The 18,685-nt window shown below is 41.3% G+C and overlaps 1 pseudogene across 1 annotated transcript in view; it reads right to left on the bottom strand.

Moving 5' to 3' along the window:
* Positions 1-18,685, bottom strand: part of LOC310648220 (charged multivesicular body protein 2a-like) — a 55,859-nt pseudogene that overhangs the window by 33,555 nt on the left and 3,619 nt on the right. Inside the window, exons 3-7 of the transcript in view lie at positions 17,736-17,945; positions 12,454-12,601; positions 12,183-12,362; positions 9,344-9,474; positions 9,029-9,126 (exon numbers count right to left, since the gene is read on the bottom strand). The product of the transcript in view is annotated as a charged multivesicular body protein 2a-like (transcript). The remainder of the gene's footprint in view (positions 1-9,028; positions 9,127-9,343; positions 9,475-12,182; positions 12,363-12,453; positions 12,602-17,735; positions 17,946-18,685) is intronic.

Genomic DNA, 18,685 nt, shown 5'->3' with positions numbered 1-18,685 from the left:
TATTCGATTTAGGGAACAGGTGATGGAAATGACTGAGCTTGAGTTTCTCAAGAGGGGTGGGGGGGATATTGTTGAGGAGACAGAGATTCGATGCATTGACCCCTTCCAATATATCACATTGGCATCTGTCTGCATGGCACAGTACCGGTTCATGTATTTGAAGAGCGATACCATTGCATTAGCACCTTTGGACAGTTATCACAAGACACAGAAAAGGTATTCATCTCCAGCAATTCAGTGGTTGATGCATATAGAGCACACTGAGAATCTCAGTATTCAGCATGCTCTGAAGGGGGTGTGTGTGAAAAGCAAATAGGCAAATATTTTTTGGATGGTTTTGCTGTCATAAACAGAACTCCCACAGCTTTTGAATTTCACAGTTGTTTTTTTTCATGGGTGCCCTGTCTGCTACTCTGAAAAAGACTTCAACAAATTACTTGATTCAACATACTAGGATTTAAAAAGAGTACCTCAGGAGCCAGGGTTATGCTGTGCGCTGCATCTGGGAACACGAATGGAGGGCCTTGGTGGAGGCTGACACCTCTTTGAAGCAGTTCCTAGTTGAGAATAAGCTCCCAACTCCTTTGAATCCTCGAGATGCTTTTTTTGGTGGCAGAACAAATGCCACATGCCTGTACTACAAAACAAAACCTGGTGAACAAATCTTATACTACGATTTCACCAGTTTGCACCCTTTTGTGAATAAGACCAAGGAGTACCCAATCGGCCATGCACAAATCATCTACCAAAACTTTGGGGACATAAAGCAATATTTTGGGTTAGCCAAAGTCAAAGTGTACCTGCCAAGGAATCTCTATTTCCCTGTCCTACCCCACAAATCAGGGGGCAAATTAATGTTTAGTTTGTGCGGAATATGCACAGAAAAACTGCAAACCACCCCCTGTAAACACAGTGATGAGGAAAGAGCTCTGACTGGGACATGGTGTACTGTTGAATTGAATGTAGCTTTAGAAAAAGGTTACAGAATTGTTGAAATCTATGAGATCTGGCATTTTGAAAGAACATCAAATGGGCTACTTTCAGGTTATATGAACATGCATCTCAGACAGAAACAGGAAGCCAGTGGTTACCCTGACTGGTGCAAAACAGAACAGGATAAAGAGCAATATATTCAGGATTATGAAAAGATGGAAGGTGTCTGCTTACGACGTGACCACATTGAAGTAAATCCTGCTAAAAGGCAGATTGCCAAACTCTTCTTAAACTCGCTGTGGGGCAAGTTTGGGCAGAGCACCAATCACCTGTCCACATCCGTGGTAACAAACCCTGAGGAACTATTCAAATATCTTTTTGTACCCTATTACGATGTTTCTTCATGCGAGTTTGTAGATACGGAGACAGCCGTTGTGACATGGAAAACAGCCAAGAACTACCCCACCAAAAGCACATGCAATAATAATAATAATAATAATAATAATAATAATAATAATAATAATAATAATAATAATATAATAATAATAATAATAATAATAATAATAATAATAATAATAATAATAATAATAATAATAATAATAATAATAATAAGTTGGAAGGGACCTTGGAGGTCATCTAGTTCAACCCCCTGCTAAGGCAGGAAACCCTATACCATTTCAGACAAATGGCTGTCCAGTCTCTTCTTAAAAACTTCCAGTGTTGGAGCATTCACCACTTCTGGAGGCAGGTTGTTCCACTGGTTAGTTGTTCTAACTGTCAGGAAGTTTCTCCTTAGTTCTAGGTTGCTTCTCTCCTTGACTAGTTTCCATCCGTTGCTTCTTGTCCTGCTTTCAGGTGCTTTGGAGAATAGCTTGGCTCCCTCTTCTTTGTGGCAGCCCCTGAGATATTGGAACACTGCTATCATGTCACCCCTCACCCTTCTCTTCATTAAACTACACATACCCAATTCCAGCAACCGTTCCCTATATGTTTTAGCCTCCAGTCCCCCAATCATCTTTGTTGCTCTTCTCTGTACTCTTTCTAGTCTCGACATCTTTTTTACATCGTGGTGACCAAAACTGGATGCAGTATTCCAGGTGTGGCCTTACCAAGGCATTGTAAAGTGGTATTAGTACTTCATGTGATCTTGATTCTATTCCTCTGTTAATGCAGCCTAGCACTGTGTTGGCTTTTTTGGAAGCTGCAGCACTAATGTATTCATTGCCAGCTTTACAACAGCTTATGCACGGCTGGAATTATACAGGCTACTGGATGGGCTGGGCGATAGGTGCCTGTACCATGACACCAATTCAGTCATTTTTATAAGTAGAGAGGGGGCGTGGACACCTCCTTTGGGTGCCGGCGTCAACTTCCCTCCGCCCTGTGCGTTCCCACAGAGAGGGCCTCCTCAGGGTGCCACCGGTCAGAGAATGTAGATTGGTGGCCCCCAGGGGGAGATCTTTCTCTGTGGGCGCCCCGGAGCTATGGAACCAGTTACCGGTTGAGCTCCAGACGGCGCCCGATCTTCGCTCCTTTCGCCGCGATCTGAAAACATACCTGTTCGAACAAGCCGGCCTGGCCTGAGGGGGGATTGGTGGGGTTTTTACTATCATTTTATTGGGGTTTTATTAATGTACTTTGTTTTTTATGGGCATGTATTTAATTACTTTTTAATTTTTGTAGCTTTGTGTTTTATTCTTGCCCTGTACACCACCCTGAGTCCTTCGGGAGAAGGGCGGTATAGAAATATTAATAAATTAAATTAAATTAAATTAAATTATTTAGGTCAACTGACAAGTGAGATTCCGCCAAACACTACGATAACAGAGTTTGTTGCGGCCAGTCCCAAAACGTATGCTTATGCTTTGGTGAAGCGGTGCTAAAGGTGAAGGGAATCACACTAAACTGCGGTAATAGCAATAAGGTTAATTTTGACCTCTGTGTTGGGGTCTACAGCTGTTAAAGAGCAAATAGAAAAGTTGAAAGATTTTCTGGTTGTTAAGGATGAAACTGCTACTAGCCCCGACTCTGTTATGACAGCCCCTTTTGGGACTCAGAAGCCTCTGTTTACCAGTACCCCTTCTAGCCCTTGGACATTAAACCCTAGAAGTAGGTTCAATTTTGGTGACTGGCTCAATTTGTAAAATGAATAAAAATACAGTGAAACAAGTAAAAACGTTTAAGTCTTTTTCTTTATTTTACAGTAAGGCAAGCATGTCTGCATGCACTGGTGACGGTTACAGGTTCCAAGTCCCTTTCCCACCTTTATAGTTTTTACAAATAGCTTTACCATTTGATCATTTTTAATATCGACATTGGAGTACTTCTTTAAAATATTTTCATAGTCTACTCCTTTAGTCCGGTTCAGTAGAAAAAACGCACAGTGTTGCCCGCAGGTCACAGCGCTGGGGTATTGCAGTTGACGTTGGTGAAATGTGTACTTCTCAGCTTGTTGCTCTAAAAACATCACTATGGAGCTAGGAAATTCAGGGCTATCTGGCGGTCTTCCATAAGAATAAAAAAAATCGCCATATCCAGGAGATGGGAAGTAGAGGGCCAGCCAGTGTTCACCAGGCAGAGTGTGAGGGTGGGTATTTACAATTAATCCAAAAGGTCTTTTGGAGATTTGTCACTGGGGTAGCAGGTCACAAGGGTAGACCCCTAGAAAGTCTGTATTTCCAGAGAACAAGTGGCAGAGTTGCAGTGTGTCCATACTCACATATAATCAAAAAGCACATTCCTTGTGTGACTTATTTCAATAAGGTTTTCAAAGATTGCATAGAGAATCATGTTGACGGTGTTGGGGAGGGGTTGTGCAAATCTAATTTCAGCTCTGAGGTTACCGTTCCTGATCAAAGAATAGTGCTCAGAGCACCCCTGATCAGGACTCAAGTCAAAACAATACAAAGTATACCCTCGGTTAAACTCTTCCCGGCTGATTAACAGCGGCCTGTCTTTCATGCCTTTGCCTGTGGCCTGCACCATCTGCATGTACTCTCTCACAAAAAGACTGTGCTCATAATCAGGCTGAAGAGGCTTTGCGGGAATCTGCTCGCCATCACAATGCAAGGCGCAAAAATTGACATTGCAGTGTTGAAAATTGAACGGGTTTCTTTCATAATCCCCACTAAAAGATGTATTGTCCACAAACCCAATCACTAATTGTTTAGGTAGCTGCCCCAGAAATAGATTTTCCTGATTACACACAAGGCTACCTGCAGGAATAGTGTAAACCTTCATCCCCACTTGATCAATGGGGTATTTGGCATTGGAGGTGAGCAAAACTTCTGCATGACCAAGGCGCACTCCTGGGGCTACTTTTACATGTTTTACAAACAGAGAAGCCGCCAAGAGTTGCATTTTGTAATTCTCATTGCCATCCTTCTTCACGCAAAATTCATTTCTGCTTCTTGTGTTTGACTTTCACATCAACGCCGTTAATTAGCAGTCTGTCTTGAAAAAACAGATCGCTATGCAGAGGCCCTAGCAGGTCCCATTTACGACTACCAGACGTGTGTCTTGCTCTCGCTTTGAAACCGGAATTCCCAATGGCTGTCAGTAGAGTACTCTCCATGAGGTCCAACCCCAGCTGTAAATTGGGTACCCAGCGCATCACCACCAAAGTTTAGAATCAGTTTAATCACAGCCCAATAAGAATAGTAATGATGGCTCTGTGTAATGAGCCGATCTCCCAAGGTAACATCCAGCTGATTAAACAGTGATGCTGTGGGGTAGTTGGTCAGGGCCACCCTAGCCCCGTCATCAATATCCGACCCGTCAGCCTTTACAATCTTGTAACTCACATACAGCAGGGTGTTGTTTAAATCCGTGTAATGCTCACCATGACCCGTGATAAAAAAATTCTAGGGAAGCATTGGGTGTCAGCACTGATAAAGGAGGGATCTCGACATAGGCACTGTTTTCAATACTGGTCTGTGTAGGCGCCAGTTGAAAAAGATCCAGTTCTGATTTAATACATTCCTCTGAAGCAGAATGAATAAATGACATATTGTATTAGAATATGTCTTCCTTGTCACAGGGCTTCCTCTTCTGCACACGTCTCCTCTTGTTATGGCAGGGCTTTTTCACAAGTCTTCTCTTTTTAAACGGAATAGGCGGGCCCAATGCATAATTCTTCCTGGCTATGAACATCCCTGATCCATCCTGCCCCCTCTGAACAACACGGCATACAAGATGCCTCACAACATCTCTGGCAATGTTTTTGGCAACAGATTTCACATGCGGCTTAATGATTTCTAATCCTCGCCTCAAAAAAGGCATTGCTTTTTGAAAAAGCCCACGGAACAGACCCCCTAAACCTGTTCCGTACATAATGGGGGCTCCTCGGAAGCCTGGAAGGCCGCCACCAGCTTGTGCCCTGTAGTAAGCCACATAGTCTTGAGGGTTCCCGTGCTCCTTGATCACAACCATCCTTCACTTTTCCGAGGCCTAAAATGAAGCTTGACAATCACCTTCCTGTGATAAAAATGCACGTTTTTGTCCTGGTCAGTTTTGATTTCTATAGTAATGGTATCGATGTGATGTTTGCTCACTGGTACATAATGTGGAGGGTCAAAGGTCATTGTGACAAAATCATTGTCTTGCCCTCGCACAGGCACACAGCGCAGTAATGGCACATAGAAGTCGCCCACTATCTGGAGCTCTACAATGTCTGTGTAAACATATAAGGTGCTGAATCCAGGGAACATACATAACAGATGTCCAAGTTCTCCGCTAACTAGAATGGTGTGCGGTTCATCTCCTTTAAGATTAATTTTTCAACCCACTGAATCATAATGTAGGGTTGTCTTAGGTCCGTCCTTGACGTTTGATATAAGCTTGTTCATAGTTTCTAACAGATGTCAAATGCTGTTATAGTACCCACTTCTCAAAGAAAAATGCCATCTCTTTCTCTCGTTAGCAATTTCAAAATATCCAGGTGAAGTTAATGTGTGCCAACTATGCGGATACTGTATCTCTGCTAGCCCTACTTCCCACGATCCTGAAAGATCCAACGATCTCGCTAATTGAATAGTAAAATTAGAATTTTTGTTTTGGGGGGAAATTGCTGCTGATGCATTGCTGGGTAGGGTGATGTAAAACTCCTCCATATCAAAGATGTTGTACTTCAGTCTCCTTAACCCAAATGTTGAACTTCTCTGGCCAGCCAGTCCATTTGACTAGAAACTCTCTGTGTCTCCCCCACCCTCTTTTTTGGATAATTTTCTCTATTCTGTATATGCGCTGTTGGTCAGCAGGAACCTTTTGGAGCTCCTCAAAGTAAAAAGCCCCCTTTACAGGGTCACCCATGTAATCATTTAATCTATACACAACTCTTTCCCCCCTTGTCTCCAGTTCTTTGATGATGAATATCTCATCTGTATAGGTTTGCTGATAGCCCTTTTCAAACTTACCCCTCAGTCTGGATACTCTGACATGATCTCCCACCTTAAGACATTTTCCTTTCTTTTACTTTTTAAAGCTACCCCATAAAGCCTCATCCACACATCCCTTTCGTTAGACAAATTTACGGTATTAGGAGCAGTCCCGATGCTACGATGGTAAGTGCTATTGTACCCCTGAAGAGTATCTGCCAAAATGTCTACATACCGATGTGTATTTCTAGCTGTGAAATATCTCCAGAGTTTGTTTTTTAGGGTTCTATTAAACCTCTCTATAACGGCTGCTTTAGTTTCACTACGAGTGACAAAATGATGAATGCCATAACATTCTAAAAGTTTCTTCAGCGGGATAGTCAAGAACTCTTTACCTGTATCTGTCTGTATTTTTCGGGGTGCGCGTCCTGTTTCAAAGATATTCTGGAAGGCAGCTGTAACTTCCCTCCCTGTTTTATCAGATAAAGGGGAGGCTCAGGCATATTTAGATAACACATCGATAACTGTTAAGATGTATTTTTTCCATGGTTCTCCTTAGAAAACTTGGAGACATCTATGAGGTCAGCCTGTCATTGATGATCTAAGCCAGACACTACTGTTTTATTTCTAGGAAAATTAATTCTTGCAGGCTTATGAAGCGTATAAGCATCTTGCCCTGACAGCCACGTCTTGACTTGTTTCATGGTCAGGTTTTTATCATGTTTTCTAGCTTCCTGAAAAAGGCTATTCACACCTCCATAACTACCTACACATCCTGGTGTATAATAAATACGGCTTAGAAACTTTTCATGCATCATTATACTGAAAGAAAACTGACAAATGGTCAACCGTTGACATTAACATAGTCTTTTATTGGTTATACAGAATTCAGAGGGGTGGCATGGCTCCACCATCAGAAAAATACCCCTCATCACCACTATCAGAATCAGAAGATAAACCCCCATAACACACTATTTTACAATACGTTGACCTGCCTGTACCCCCCAATCCATGTCCGCAGTCGCAAGCAAGCCACTCTTTACACAAATTGCAGCTTTTTAACTCACAGGGTTGATAGCGTGGTCTCCGGGATAGCTCAGAACCCCAGTTATAGTCTAGATCAGAAAAATCTGCAGAAGCTTTGTGACCACAGCGATTACCACAGGAATATAAAATCAGTGGTGTCTTGAAGTGTTTGCTGTCTAGGTGTTATTAATTCGGAGTCTGCAAAATATAAAGCACATCCTGCTAGTGTGATATCAGCGCCAGCAGCATTTACATTAACATAAATAAAACCATATTTTATTTACCATTGCAAAGAGATAATGTAGCATCATTCATCATTTCACAGGCTGTCCGGTAAGTACTCTGCACCTCATCGTTAAAGTTACAAGAAACCATGCTACAGCCAGGCAAAACAGGCCTGAATTAAAAAAATTCTTTATCATAACCCCTGCAACAGATTTTGTTGCATTCTGCCAGCTGGGGCCTTGTGTCAGACCATGTGATGGTAGCTTTTGCAGTTGTTTTAAAATCAGCTTTGGAACCAGAGGTTGCCATCTTAAAAAAACTGCTGGAATTAAATCGCTAGCTGTTCAGACCTGCCTGTACAATCTCCCCTGCACTTCCAATGAAATGTCCTTGAGCCTTGCGCCTGTCCAGAAACACGGGGTATGACATGCCCGGGCATGTCCCGAACAAGGCCTAACCTCCTTTTTTACTATCAGACACAAACACGCATGCCCCGGATTCGCAGCCCTGACATGCCTAAACAAGTCTACTTGCCACCTGGCTGGTTGCCTCTTGTGAGCATTTTAATTCCTGTTAATATTCCTTGTCTTTTTGCTGTAGGGGGGCAGAATAAATTTGATTAAGGCTGTGCTTCATACGTTTACATGTACATGTGGCTTTGAGGGATCAATTGACAAAATATGTGTCTTTAGATTTTTACAAAGGTAAAAATCAGCTGCGGGTTTTAAATGGTTTTTTTTTTCCCACCCTGCATTCGAGAAAATGATTTTAAAACCTCCTAGAAATAAATACCTTTTAGAAAAAAGGGGGTTAAATGCAAGCCCTGGCTGCCTTTTAGGGCCTCCTTTTTTCCCTGCTTTTGAGGCACCGATTTCTAAAACTCCACAAAAATTAAAAGCATCATTAGGCTAGAATGATTAGAAATAAAAAAAGCATTTTTTTAGTTCACAGCTCCTCAAAGTAGGGCTTGTTTCCCAAAAACACAGGCCTCTGTTAATTATTTACTTTATTTAGCTTATTCTGTTTGTTTTGAATGCCCATAGAATTAGTCTAGGGTTAAACTAATCATGTACCCAGAGGCTTGATTGCCTTGACTTCTTGATGGGGGTTAGGTTAAACACGCCTTATCTGCAAATAGGTCTGCTAGGTTACTCTTGCTTATCTTGATGGGCTTAAGCCAACACGTCACTTCTGCTCGCCTTATCTGAAAATAGGGCGGTTACTTCCGCATAGGGCCATGACCTGCTGACGTAATCACCACCACGTGGATTTGTTTACTTTGATGACATCACTGATCAAAAGTGGTAATAATTTTCATTAAAAAAGGTATACACTATTACTACTTACGAGCTGTGGTCTCTTATTTATTTATTCAGTCATTTAATTTCTAAGGCTGCCAAATCACAAAGTGGTTCAGGTGTCTCTTTCCTTGCCATACTTGTTTCCTAATTTTCATTTCATGCAAATACTCAACAGCTCATCTGTCACTGTCAGACCTAGCTCATCTAACACCTGGGAGACAACAGTATCACCGTGAATGGAAAGCAAGAACATGAAATACACTTGTCTGCATGGCTAATCCACCACTTCCCTTAATTAATTTTCAGATCCTGTCTCAACGTCAGGTTGAATTAACATGCTTGGCTTTACTGTGCACAGATCTGGGTTTCAGGGAGGGATTTGAAGGTTGAAAACCTATCACTTCCTACCAATCAGTCAGATGCCAGCCTTTTTCTCCAATATGCAACCCTTATCAATATAGCTTTTCCTGTCCAAAATGCTACCTTTCCTCCTCATCCTCTACATCTTCCATTGCATCAACAATACCATCACTCATAATCTCTTCCTTCATTTCTATTATCTCTGACTGCTTTTCAAACTCCATCATGATCTTCTGGATCTGAGGCAACTTGAGCTAAAAGAAGGCAAGAAGGCACACTGTTACAAAATCTCAGAAAAAGGAATAAACCATCACTTGCCTTTCACCTTTTTGAAAGGAATGAAAGGGAATATTTTATTTATTTAGCAAATTTATATCACTGCTAATCTCACAAAAAGTGACTCTGGACAGCTTACAAGCCGAACAATTAAAACAGTATTGCAATTTTTTTAAAAAGATATAAATAACAAAAATAAAACATAAAAGACCTCCAAGATAGCAGGAGGACAACCATCATTTAGCCTCATTCATCACTTTGCAGGCTCACTATGGGACCTCCAGGTTTGATGGAAGAAGCACCTTTTCAACATTTTCTGGAAGGCTAACAGAGATGAGGCTAACCTCACCTCATGGGGAATGATGTTACAGAGGTTGGGAGCTGCACCAAAAGGCATGTCTCCTGGGTCACGCCAGATGGACCTCCTTAGCAGATGAGACAAAGAGCATACCTCTTCTGCTGGACCTGATGGGATGAGTAGATGAAACTGGGAAGAAACAGCCACTCAACCTGATTCCATGCCATGTAGGCCTTTAAAGGTCAAAAACAGCACCCTGAATTGCACCCAGAACCAGACAGATTACACCTCTGTTATGTGAGCCATCCTAGAGGCCCACGTAAGTGTTCAGACAGCTGCATTCTGCACCTAATGAAGCTTCCAGATGCTCTTCATGTAGAGTGCATTACAGAAATCCTGTTCTGTTTCCCCCCCCCCCCCGGGTACAAACAGACAGACAAGCAGGCACGACTAGCAAGGGTTAATTCCTCAGGCTTTAGTAATTGCCTTCTGGTAAGGCCTTGGCAGCAAAATACAAACAGTCAGCCAAAATAGGCTCGTTACCTCAAGCGTCCGCTGGAATGAGATAACTTCCAAAAAATTACTCAAAATGAGTACAAGCAAACAGTCCAGAAACAGAAGTACAGAAGTGTTGTCAAGAATTCAGGCCAGGGTTTCAAACAGATAATAAATCCGACAGACTTCCGAAGATGTGACCAGAAGTTGATTTAAATTATTGTTCGTCACAAAGTCCTGACAGCAGCCACACCCCCTTTTGTACCTTGTGGGGTGTGGCTCAGTGACTCAGCTAATCCCTGACCCTCCTACTCTTCCTACGCTGCTGTAAACGCTTGGCTCTGCGCCATTCTCAGGGATCTAGCCATGATTCATCTCTGCTGCTCTCCATCTGCTGCAGCTGCTCTGGCTCACTCCCAGCCTGGCTAATCACAGGCTGCTGGAGATGGAGATGGAGGCCTTGCCAGAGGGGAGGGTCCCGGAGAGGGAGGCCTTGCCAGTTCCTCCCCATCATCCTCAGAGTCCTCTTCCTCGGGTAGGACAGGCTTGGGGGTCAGGGCCACAACAAATCCATTCTGGAGGTGACCAGGGCATGAGTAACAGTGGGTAGAATAACATCACTAGAGTAACAGATTACTGTTACTAAGAGATTGAATGTTAATTTTTTTTTAAAAAAGTATTAATTGAAGAAGTGATAGTGAGAATAGCTCAGGACACCTTACATCCAGTCTGGAGAATCCTGTAAGAAAAAACAAGTCAGCTGCTGAACTGAAAAAAGTATCTGTAAGGACCCACCTCAGCTAACCACCCAAGGAAGCAGAACTCTTGAAGCAGGCATTGTCTCAAAAGGAAACTTTTATTAGGGGTTAGTGACAGTAGGGAAGTCAAGGCGAGATCTGGGGACAATCCCACTGAAACGGTATAGTTAAACCATCAATATTCCTCCTCCCACCAGAGTCATAGTCTCCATTTGAATTCCAGCCAATCCACAGGTGGCAACGATGTGCGGGTAATTGGCATGGTTGGCTGCATTCTCCAGTTTTGTTTCTCTGTAACCGTCTCCCTGATAAGGGAGACACATTCCTTTCTCAAGTGAATAGAGGCAGGAGAGGAAAAATAGAAAGTGAAAGTTATCCCAAGCACAAGCAAATATCCCCCCTGCCCCCAGCAAAATGGCAGGCCCCAAAACAAAAGCACAAAAGGATATATGCAAGCAAAACAATAGGGATTTGGGGCCCTGACAGTATCTGTAAACTGTTATAATACTTTAAATGGCACATTCTCTGCACTAGTCAATTTAAAATACTACATTTTCCACCTAGCCACTCATAACCTATCACCATTGTTTAAATCTCTTTAAGCAATTCCAATTTCATCCTATTCTGAAAAACAGTTTTACAGGTAGTACTCATCTAGAAACCACAATTGGGACTGACAACTCAGTTGTTCAGTGAAGTGGTCACTAATAAAACCAAAACTATGTTTATGATCTCACTTTTGCTTTCCTTTGCTTTACAGACCTGCAAAGGTTGTAAATGCAAGGACTGATGGCAAAGTTACTTCATCAGTCTTAAATGCAAATGGTCGCTAAACAAGGCAGTCTCTAAACAAAGACTATGTGTAATATCAAAACAGCAATGCACACATACTATTACAAGAAAGAGCATTTAGAAAGCTGCCTTTTGCCAAGTCAAATTATTTGGACTCCTAGTTCCAGATGCCTAATCTACTGTACCTGGCATTGGGTCTCCAGGATTTTAGGCAAATCGCTGCTATCAGGGATTGAAAGTGTGACCTTCTGAATGCAATGCAGATGTTTGGCCAGTATGGTGTAGACTCAAATGGAGCAGTTTAAAAGACTTCTGCAGCTGAACTGGCATGGAGCTTACCCACCTGTCTGTTCATGGTAGCCATGGCTTTGGTGACACCTTTCATTGCCTGAGCCATGGAGTTGTTAGACTTAAGTGTCTGTAACTTAGGGGATGCTGCCTGGATGTTAGCCTGCATCATGATGAATTTCTTGACATACCACCTTGTTCGCACCAGATCTTTAGCCAAGTTTTTCACAGCATCCTAAGGTAGAAGAACCTGGTTAGAGGCAGATATATAGATTTTGTCCTGGTGGCTTTCAAAAACTGTATTTGTCCTTTCTTCCAAAACTCACCATCTGCCCTTGCTTGGCCATTTTCTTGATGTCAGTAATGATTTTTTCCTCCTGGGTCTCCAGCTTCTGCTGCTAATTCTCACTTGGCACAGTTCAGAGCCCGCTGATTTTGCTGTAGCATCTCCTCTGGATTTTTCTGGCACTCATCCTGACAAAAAATGAGTCAACCTACAACTTTTGAGAAAAAGGAAGACTTGGAAATATAAAACACATAGGAGCAAAGTATCTTTGGATAAAAATTAAAAGAATCTCTGGCCAATACATCAAGAAACTATAAAAGACAAAACATTCACTGTTCTGGGAGTCAAGTAAGAGTGTGTGTGTGTGTGTGTGTGTGTTTGTGTGTTTCAATTCTATCATTTGGTAGCAGGCTTAAACCAGAGTTTTTTGCTACAGTTTTTGTAGCAACTCTTTTTATTGTCTTAACTATGTATCAAAAATTCAACAGAACTACAAAAAAACTTCTGTTCACTCTTCAAAACCTTGCATTATATTGTTTTCATTTTATACTCTATGAATTGTTACATTATATTTTATTACATTGCTCTACATTATACACTCTTCAGTATATCTGATTTACTGTTCATAACCTATCTCACCTTTTTCTCTGTAGTTTGCTGCTTAGTGAACACAGTAGGACTGTTATAAACTGAGCAAATAAAAATGATCCAAATTAAGAAACATAATTTATATTTTAAGAAAGTAGGCAGAAGAACAAGAATGCAATTCCAGCTTGAGTTCCTGCCTAATTTCAACCAGCCTTATCCAGTTATCAAATATTTTAAAATCCATTGTTACCACTCTGAACATTTAGAGAACAACCTACACTTCTGAAGGAAGATCCCTCTATGGAGGCACAGATCTGCACATGTCTCACTGCATTGTACTGCATATACCACGTTGCTTAGTTTGTGTCTGGGTGTTTTATCCTTGGGGTGGACAAACTTCTGTCTTAGTATATTCTTGGGTTAAGTGTGCACATATGTTGTGTTGGCCGAAGATCCTCCTGAGCTTTTCAGATATTCCTGCAACGTATGGAATGACAACATTGCTTTGTTTATTGTTCTCTTCTGTTATGGTGGAGCTCCTGCTGGGTCTTTTTGGGGATTTGATGAATGCCCATTTGGGATAGCTACACGTTCTGAGGGCTTCCTTGATATATTTTAGTTCTTTTTCCTTCCCATCTCTGCTGGTAGGCAGGCCTTCAGGTCAGTGGTGTAGGGTTCTGATAACTCCCATTTTGTGCTCCAGTGGGTGGTGAGAATCAAAATGTAAATATTGATCTCTGTGTGAGGGTTTTCTGTAAACTATTGATATTAAGGCTTCTGTCTTCCTTAATGTGTATTGCACAGTCCAGGAAGGCTATTTTCCTTAACATCTTCCCATGTGAATTTGATATATGGGTCCATTGAGTTGATATGTTTGGTGAACGCTTCCAATTCCTGTGTTTTGATCTTGACCCAACATATGTGCACACTTTAAACCCAAGAATACACTAAGGCAGGGCTTTTTTTCTCATAGAACACTCAGAATGGCGTTCCGGCACCTTTTTTTTTGGAAAAAAAAAAAAGCTTTGGCACAAGCTGTGCTGCTATTGGCTTAAACCTATTGCAGGCTTTGCTCTTTTATGACTCATGGACTTCAACTCCCAGAATTCCTGAGTCAGCTATGCTATTGGCTTTTGGAAGCCAATAGGAATTGCTGCTGAGCTTGCCAAGAGACCCGGCAGGCAAACGTTGCACAGGCAAGTTGCAGTGAAGGCAGGAAGTTTGCACTCCTCTCTGCTCCTCAAGTACACCATCTCAACTAGGTAAGTAAGATATTATTTGCAGATAGGATATCCAAGTATGACTCAAGGAAATTTTCCCTGCATGGAGGGAGTAGTGGTTTGTTTCACTTTGTTTTACTTTTCAAATTGCTGTAGGGAAGAAATGATGATTAGAAAAAGGCAGGAAGTTATTTTTATTAGGAAGAATTCATTTATCCCATGCTAGATCTTTGGGAGCTTAGTACCACCAGCACAGAACATTTGCTTTTCTGAAACTTCATTCAAATTCAATTCCTAATAGGGGCATTTGAAAAAAAAGTTATTTATTAAATTTATATGCTGACTATCTCACCAGGATGACTCTGAAGTCAAGGAGAGGGCTTGCAACTTCTGTTTGTAGTTATCCACGTTTCTGCACACTGAGATAATCGGCCATTGTACAAATACAGAGTATATCATGCTTTTATATTTATATGGAACAGATACATTACCGAAATTTTTGGAATGTGTAAAAAATTTGAACCAGCCCAGAAACTCATTTCCCATTGTTTGTGTATATAGAAAGTAAACCCTGAAATAGATTTGGAAAGAGCAAGGACTTTGATTAAATGGAAATGTTGCTAAGCATAGAACTGTTGAGTTAATTTGCAGCTGTTTCTGCTGTTTTCTTTTTATGTGCTTATGATTTTACATCACATTTTAAAATCAGCCAAATTGAATAGGAAAAGATTGTGACTGAAAGAATACTAATTCTGAAATGTAGTAAATATCTTTAACAAGTAACGTTAAATTTAGCTTTAGTGTAATTTGCTTGTTTACTGTAGCTAAAACTGGAAATTATATTTCTAAAGCATTAGTTTGGATCATTGGAAAGAAAAAAGATTTAATATTTATGATTCAAAAATAAAAATATGTGAGAAACATGTTTTTAAAGACCTTTGCAGCTTGTTCTCATATATACCCTGCCACAAAAGAATAACTAAAATTATGAAATTTAGAATCTACCAAGCTTCCCTCCCATGGACAGAAGACAATCCATGGGAAATGTGAATCCATAATCCATAGCTATAGCAGCAATAATAAATCTAATTATGCTATGCATATTTAAGTTAGCCAAACCCTGGAGCAGTGGTAGCAAGCTTCTATCACAATAGCAAGCCCTTTAAGATTATATATTGTTAATCATATAAGTGAAGAAATGAGGAAAACTGTGGTTAAAGAAATTGTTTGATCCAATAATAAAATTTCATTGATAATTGATGAATCAACCACAATAAGCAAAAAAACTACCCTCATAGTATTTGTTCGATGCTGTATCGAAGGTATGGGAATAAATTCACTAGTAAATTTGGTTTTGGACTTGGTAGAACTTGAAAAAGTAACAGCAGAAGGAATATTTGATTCCTTACTCCAATGTCTTTACTCTTATGGGATGACAGAAGATTATTTGAAAAAAATATTTGATTTCTCTGGCATGTGATGGCGCTGCTGTGATGATGGGATGTAAAAGTGGAGTGAAAAAATTGCTGTCAGAATGTTTTCCTTCTATTATAGTTTGGCATTGTGCTAATCACAGACTAGAATTATCAGTAGGTGATGCTGCCAAGGAAACTTCAGGAATAAATAGATTCCAATCATTTATTGATAAACTGTATGTCATATACCATGCTTCACCAAAGAATAGCAGAGAGTCATGTGCAGAATTACTGGGGACTGAGCTGCTGAAAATTGGAAGAATTTTAAGTACCCAATGGGTGTCATCTAGTTTGCGTACAGTTTTGGCTTTATGGAATAATTTTGAATCCCTTGTGTATCATTTTGAACAAGCAATGCATGATCCTACAAGAGATAAAAATGATAAATGCACTTATGATGGCTTGAAAAGAAAAATAACATCTACAGAATTTTTATTGGACCTAGGATTGATGTGTGACGGTTTCCAAGAATTGTCAGACTTAAGTTTGGATCTACAGGACTGCAACATCGACTTGTATAAGGCAAATAAGAAAATAAAAATACTGGTACAAGTTTTTGAAGAAAGAAGACAGAACTTTGGGCCCTATTATAAATGTGCTGTTGTTGCTGTAAGTGATCTTCGCTTTCGTGGAGTTTTACTTCACAAGAGATTCAAAAAAGGATCCTCCCATTGACCCAAGTATATTTTATACAAAATTGAAAGAGTCAATTGAAAAAAGATTACTTGATAGCAAAGACGATGAGTTGGCGTATTGGTCTCACGTACTTGATCAAAAACATTGGCCTGAAGATGTTAATACTCAACTGACATTTGGAGAAGTGGAAATTAGAAACTTATCAATCAGACTGCAACTAAATGAAAGAGAAATGATTTGTGGATTCCGTGAATACATTCTCGAAAAGACATATCCAGAAAAACTGTTGCATCTGAATACCATTCCTAGATGTGAACGTGGGTTTTCACAGATGAATCTAATTGCCACCCCAACAAGAGCTTCGTTAAAGACTAAGACAGTTTCAGCACTTTTGTTCATCAAACTTGTCGGACCACCTCTGAGACTTTTCGATCCTTCAAAGTACGTTGATCTGTGGTTACTCAGAGGACATTTGGCCATAGATACTAAGAGCAAGGAAAGGAGTCAAGAAGATTTGCCAGACGAGAATTGGACAAAAGTTTGGAATTTTCTATGAACATTTGCCTTAAATATAATAAATTAAATGTATGTTAAGAATTGTTTATATAATTGTTTAATTATATAAATATATAAATAAAATTATATAAATAAAAGATTAACAAGATGAGAGTTCCGGCACCTTTTTTTTTTTTAGAAAAAAAGCCCTGCACTAAGGTAGAAGCTTGTCCACCCCAATGATAAAACACCCAGACACAAACTAAGCTATGTGGTATATGCAGTACAATGCAGTAAGCCATGTGCAGATCCGTACATTGGGGAAACAAAACAACCACTTTATAAACACATGGCACAACATAGAACAAACCCATCAGGAAAAGATTCAGCAGTCCATTTGCATTTAAAAGACAAAGGTCACTCTTTTGAAGACAGCAAAGTCCACATTTTGGACAGAGAGAACAGCTGGTTTGAAAGAGGGGCCATCTATCATGTTTCCCCGAAAATAGGACCCAACCAGAAAATAAGCCCTAGGATGAGTTTTATGTTTGCACCTAATATAAGCGAAGTGCACTGATGCCGCCGCCACGAGTTGAAGCAAAGTAGGTAAGGAGGTGGAGCTGCCCCACAAGCTCTGCACCCACTTATCTCAGGGCCCCCACAGCCAGGCCACTCCCCGCTCGGTGACCCTAACCACCACCCGTTCAATGACATGGCTGCCGGCCCGCCTCTTCCCTTTCACTCCCCTTCCAAGCCGGACTGCCACGCTACAGAACATGGGCGGGGGAGGCTTGGTCACCTTACCCGGTCCCCCTACAGTGTTTTGGAGCCAGGGGGGGAATGACGGCAAAAGGCCTCCAGAGCTGCACAACAGCATCATCCACCACTGTAGGGGCTTTCTTCCCTACCAGACCTGCCCCGCAGATTATCTGCCCATTGGTGGCCACCTCCTCTTCCTCTGCCTGCCGCTTGGGTCCTGTGTCACTGCGTTGCTCTGCCTGCTCCCTGTTTGCTGCCTGTATTGTATGGTTTGAATGGCGGCAGCTCTGGATGCCGGTGGTAGGCTCTGTGCATCGACCCTGGGATGGCGGATTCGGCCACCAGCTCCCTTCACAGATCTGCCCACACAGCCATGGGAGAGTTATACCAGGGCTGATGGGGGCACTCTGAAGACCGTGCTGCTGTGAGTCCAGCCACCAACTCTCCTGTATCTTGCACCATGACCAGGTGGTACAAGACTCCCCTGCTGCCTCCCTCTGCCTGCCACACACCCACTGAAGACACCCAGCTGCTCCCTCCCACCATCTGCTTGCCTGCAGCTTACAGGGCTTCCCAGGGCATTTTTGGTCATCAAGTTTTTGACACCTTACTAGGCGACTGGTGGTACTCGGATGTTGCCATATCCTAAAAGTGGCACAGTGGGTGAAAACGTTGAAAAGCCCTGTCTTAGGCAATAACAAATTGTAATACCATACTCGACCACAAGATGTCACGAACGCCGTTTAAAGCTTTTTAACTCCAAAATTTTTATGATAGTTTTTCAACTCTTACTTTTTTTAAAATAAAAACAAAGGTCTCCAGTAAGAAAAGGAACACTTTTAGTCCCCAAGTTTCAAAAGCATATACATCCAATTAGATTAAAATTTTTCTTATAGTTGCTCTGTTTGCCCTGGGTAGTTAGTCACCACTTTTCTTAGAGGCAGGGGTAGAAATACCCTTCCCTCTCTCCTCACGGGGAAAAATACTTTGGGCAGCTTTTACAGGAAATATACTTAAAGTCTTAAAGAGAGGGTCAGATCTCACCCAGTTTCAACCGCATTTCTTTAAAGGTGCTTGGTGGTGATTTTGACTTTGGCTG

The sequence above is a fragment of the Vipera ursinii genome (genome assembly GCF_947247035.1).
Source record: "Vipera ursinii genome assembly, chromosome: W".
NCBI classification, from domain to species: domain Eukaryota; kingdom Metazoa; phylum Chordata; class Lepidosauria; order Squamata; family Viperidae; genus Vipera; species Vipera ursinii.
The sequence above is the reverse complement of the archived record's forward strand: the minus strand, read 5'-3'. Positions and strand labels throughout refer to the sequence as shown.